Source organism: Carassius carassius, chromosome 34, assembly GCF_963082965.1.
Source record: "Carassius carassius chromosome 34, fCarCar2.1, whole genome shotgun sequence".
Taxonomy (NCBI): Eukaryota; Metazoa; Chordata; class Actinopteri; order Cypriniformes; family Cyprinidae; genus Carassius; species Carassius carassius.
Genome location: NC_081788.1, coordinates 17,755,767 through 17,761,718, shown reverse-complemented (window position 1 = coordinate 17,761,718; position 5,952 = coordinate 17,755,767).

Genomic DNA, 5,952 nt, shown 5'->3' with positions numbered 1-5,952 from the left:
CAGTAACTGTTACTGACTAGATGCGCATTAATTATCGGCCGATATATATTGGTGCACCCCTAGTTGTTTGTGAGGTGGGTAATTCTTTAGTTGCCATAAATATTATGGCCGTCAGCAATGACATATTTTGAAAAAAAAATTGTTTGTTTGGTTTTTTTTTCTCTCAAAAATGAATTAAAAACACATATAGTCTGTGGTGGTGTACAAGGGCTTTCATTCTTTGTATAGTACTGTTTAAAAGTTTGGGGATATTTAAAATGTTTTTAAAAAAAGTATTTTATGCTAGATCTATTTGCTCAAAAAAACATTAATATTGTAGAATATATATTATGGAATATTTTATAATATAATGTTATTTATATTAAAATGTAAGTTATTCATGTGATTATTTTTGTGATGAACACCAAATTATTATTTAGATTTCTTGTTGAAAACAGAAGTATTTTTGGGGAAATTAATTTGTTTTCAGGATTCCTTGATTAGAAAGTTAAAATAACAGCATTTATTTGTAATAGAATTTTATTCTGTAACATCATAAATGTCTTTACTGACATTTTTTTATATCAGTTTAATGCATCCTTTTTTTAATAAAAATATTAATATCTTAAAAAAAATTAACGGTTGATTATATTCTGGCCCATCAAAAAAACAAAAACAAATTGAGAGCATTTTGTTTTCTGGTCATTCGTACGGCAAGCCTCGCTAATCAGCCATGAAGAGATACAATCTCAGATTGGAAAAAAAGTGTGTTTACGAGAAGTAAAAACTGCCTTGGTTTCTTCAGTCACATTTTCCACACCTTGTGACATGAAGATGGCGGCATCCACCCGGGGCCTTTGTGCCGGGGTTTGTGCAAGCACCTGATCAACAAAATGGCGAGGGACAATCAGATAGTCTCTGACAAAAGGTTAACAATCGGGTCAGCTGCAAACATGTGCCACAACAGATGTCCTTTTAGATTTTGTACTTCTCCACCCACTACCAACAGACACTGGCAACACTGCTATCTCTTTTTTTTCTTTTAATTTCTTAGATGTGAAGAAGACTGTACTGCACCTGCAGTATTGCACTCATTAGCAAGTTTCACATTAGATCTGAATCATCAGCTGAGTTCGCAGATATTGGTAGAAAATGATGGCACTTCATATCTCTGTGCTCACTGCAGGAACCATAAAAATGTCCAGACAGAGATATCAGCCAGTTCAAAAACAGAACAGTTGTATGTGTGAAATATGATATAGATACATATATTCCTTATTTTAAATCAAAATATTAAAGAAGCTATCCAGACTCTTTAAATTTTGATAAATCACTAAAAAGGTTTTGTGGGCATGGTACACAAAAACCTTTGGACATGCATGGTAATTCTATTGCATTGCTTAAAGTATGTTGGATTGCCAAAACAGTAAGTGAACAATACTTTGAGGAATGGAAAAAGGGTTCATAAGATGATATTCTTACTTTCTCAGCAGTCTTCTGCATTATTAAATAAGCTGTGTGGTTTCTTCTTTGTTCTTGTGATGCAAACAAGACTCAGCTCAGTGTCAATGGCCTTTTGTTTACGGGTAAACCAAGCATGAGTTCCTGTGTCTGCAATGTTTTGCCATAAGTAGAATGAGCAGCATACAAAAATACACTAAAGTTAATTTCCATTTAACCAAATTCAGTGTTTGCTATTTTAAGTTGAAAGACAGTAAAGACACGGTTTCCAGTTTTTCCTATTGTGTGTCATTAGCACTGACTGTTGTTCAGTTAAAATGGAGAGGAGAGAATAGTATACTGGGTCAAAAAAGTAACAAAGCAACTAAAATGTAAATAAAAACAAACAATCAAACGGTGACGGATTGCTCCAAAACAAGAAGATCCAAGTGCAGCATTTAATAAGGAGTCAAACAAACATTGTAATCAAAATCAGGGCAAAACAAAGTAACAGAAACATGTAACAAAACAAAAAAACCAGCAACCAAAGACAAAGAAAACCAGGCTAATATGTGGATGAGTTAAGGTAATTGAGACACAGCTGAATGTAATGAGACTTGATAGTTTAAAGCAAAGGGTGATAGGAACTGAAGTCCAGACTAAAGTGGGCTCTGGAGTGAACTCTGAGGACTCCTGTACTGAAGTAGGTTCATAAGTGGACTCTGGGGATTCCCGGACTGGAACGAGCTCTGGAGTAGACTCTGAAGGCTTCTGGACTGGGCAGAGCTCTGGATTGGACTCTGAGGACTCCTGCACTGGAGCAGATTCTGGAGTGGACTCTGCATGCTCCCATGCACACAGAACAGTCTTTGCCAAAGGCAAAGGCGACCTTCTGGGCTATGGCAGCAGCAGTGAATTTGGGCAGCTTTGTGGTGACTTCAGAGACCACCGGAGTCAGGTCCTCCAGGACCACCGCACTCAAGATCATTGGAGTCGGGTGCGTAATTGGCTCAGACTCATAGACTGGAGCAGGTTCTAGCGCAGATTCAAGGACTGGTGTGGGCTACGGGAGAACTTTAGTAGACCTTGCTGTCCTGCTTCTCGACCTTCACTTGTGAGACTGAGACAGTAACAGTGAAGATTCGCTATCCACTGGAGCTGGCTCAGGGATTTCTGGGAGCACTGCAATAGACCGACATGACATTACTAAGTTGCGGTAACAGAGATAATTAATGAAACTCCAGAAGTCAATAGTCTTAAGCTCCTCCATCTCCCAAATTATAAGTCTTGCTGAGCACAGGCTCACTCAGTTCCAGCCCTACCACCAAAGTCCAGAAGGTCTGAGCAAAACCTCTGACCAACATCCAGAGCCCAGCCTCCTGCTCCTTCTTCAAAGCAGGACTAACAATACGAATGCATCGTCCACAATCTATAGCACAGACTTACTACTGAATCTCTTAATGGCTCGTTTATTCTGTCACAGTATCCTCCAAAACAAGAAGATCCTAGTGCAGAATTTATTGAAGAGTCCAAAAAAAAAACTGAAATGTAATCCAAATCAGGGCAAACAACAGAAACACGTAAAAGAAAACAATAAACCAGCAACCAAAGACAAAGAAAACTGGGCTAATATGTGAATGAGTTACCAAGGTAATTGAGACAGCTAATTTTAATGAGACTTGATAGTTTAAAGCAAAGGGTGATGGGAACTGAGGATGCTTTCACACCTGCCTCATTTAGTTCGGCTGTATCGTACCGGAGTTCATTTCCCCCTTTGGTGCGGTTCGTTTCGGCAGATGAGAAAGCAGCAATCACACTCGGGTGCGCACCAAAAGCAGACCAAACAAGCGTACCAAGACCTGCTTGAAGAGGTGGTCTCGGTACGCTTTCAAACGAACTCTGGAGCTGTTCGTTTGTGGTGAGAATGTGATCCGACCTCAAACAGAACCCAACTGCAAAAAGTACTGATCATTTTTGGACTAAACCAGCTGCCGTAGTCAGCTGCGTTGTGCATTATGGGATGAGGAAGTGTTTGTTGACAGTTTGCACTTTAGCATGGCAGCTCGTGGACAAACTTGGAGTAGTGAGGAGGTGCGGAGCCTCATAGAAATTTGGTCAGATGACCATGAGCATGTCAGATTTAAGAAGAATTAATGCACGCCTCTGCTTGAAGTTACGAGTGATTCCCACTCACCGTTTGCAGTGCATTAGAACGTTGTTTTCAAGCCGCATCCGCGCTTCATTATAGAAATTTATTTTTTGCAAATTGTGGTGTATACAAACAATGTAATAGATTATGGCCAGGTACAAAACCAGCCCACGCAGTCGTCTCTCCATAATTGTGTTGCCTCTGTGTTGGCTTTTCCTCTTATGTTGGAATTTTCCCGCACGTAAATTCTGACCAATCGAAAAGCAGTTTAGGAAATACGTCATGGCCAATGAGTGATGTAGATGTTGTCATGTGACTGCATTTTGGTTTGTTTCAACTGGTATGGACCAAAGCAATCAGTGTGGTGTGAAAAGGAACCAAAAAAGCTGAAAAATGCTACAATGTATAATTGTTTGCCCTTGGTTCGGACCAAATGAATCGAACTAGAGATGTGAAAGCACCCTGAAGTCCAGAGAAACACACAACTAAAAAGCATGCCCTCTGGTGGCTATACATGGGCACACCAACTAGACACTGTGACACAAACAATCTTTACTTTATATAAACACTTGGGTCCGTTTTTTATTTGAAGGGGAAAAAAATATTTTATTTAGTAGTAAGGGCATATTAAATTGATCAAAAGTGACAGGTATCATTTATGTTGTTCTTTTAAACTTGAATCCTGAAAAAAATGTATCTGGGTTTACAAAAAACAAATTAAGAAGTACAACAGTTTTCAACATATAATAAGAAATAATAATAATAATTATATATGTATATATATAGTGAGTAAAAGAGAATTCTTTCAAAAACATTTACAAATCTTAGACCCCAGCTTTTGAACAGGAAGGTATAATTTATAAGTTTACATTTATAAATATTTATAAATATACAATTATTTTTGATAGAATTGCATTACTAGCATTACAATATAACTCTATTTTTTGATTCACCTCCTAGACTTTTGCCTGTATGAAAGATAAAGATACCATCATAATAACAATAATGCTGTTTCTCTGTTAATAACTGCCTTGAAAGACACCTCAAAATAATTCAGTAAACTCATCTTGATAGAAAATGACTCACTGTAAGAGGGCAAACACCATTACTGCCAAATGCAGTGCTGCTGATGAAAACATTTCCTATTCACATTGTGTTGTTCTTTCTCTTCTCCTCTCCATACATTCACATATATTCACATATTTACTAACATGCACACACAAACAGATGTAGGCACATTCATGTGCACAAACACACATCAGTGCGACTCACATCAGTGTACTTTGATGTTTGGTAAGTAAGAGGGAGGCCCCTAGTGGTGAAGTTTAGACAACCTGACCTTTTAGCACCGCTGAGAGCATAGTTGCCAAGTCCGTGTTTTATACGTGACTTTGGGCTTCTTCTTCTTCTTCTTTTTTTTGTAAAGTACACGTTTTTTTTTGGCTTATTTTTAAAAAATTGCTTGCTTTGGAAAACCTGACAAGCAACTTCGTTTCTTTTCATTCAAGCAATCAATCCAATCCAATCAATGGATTCATTTTCAATCCAAGCAATGATAGTAGTGCATGTGACTTTTTTCCTTTATAAGGTAAATGTTTTTCTAATGTATAAATTATCACTGTAATACAAAAACAAGTAGGCCTACAGTTTTTAGTAGGCCTATAATACTAAGAGTATATTTGGTTTGAATAGACAATATATTAGTAGGCTATAAATATGTGGCTATGTTACAGCTCCCATTTGAAGCTCTTGTATTTTTGAAGCTCTTACTCCACCGAGAACTGTTTTGAATTCACAAAAGATAATGATTTTATTACAATCAAAATAAACTGAACTTAAATCTTTATGAAAAATTAAGAGGTTTCTAAACATTACTTGCTATATTATCAAAACATGCCTTGATTAATCAGTAGTAGAAGCAATGGGACTTTGAAACTAAACAAAAATCTTTAGACTAAACAAATCCAGACTCAGCTCAACTGTGATTCAGTGGAGGAACACAGGCTTTATTCTCAACCAATGTGGGACTTGGTGTTTCCATGGTAACTTATCCTCTGTGACATTTCTCTGGCTAAGGGAGTGCGTTCAGGAGCAAAAGACCTTTATTACCTGTTGCTTCACTTTTACAAAGCAACAATGCACAAGTTTGTATGTCTTTAGAGTGCCTTCTTGTGGTTTCTGAGTGAATCATTACTCAACCGATTCCTTAAAAGATAATTTAAAGGTACAATATGTAATTTTTTGCCACTAGGCATAGTTTGATGACGCCATGACAGTGTGGAATCATGGGAGTTGTCGTCTTAATCCTCACAGCCGATACAATCTGACGTAGGGTTGCCACCTTCAATACAGAAAAATAAGGGACGCCTGGGGGGACACCCCTC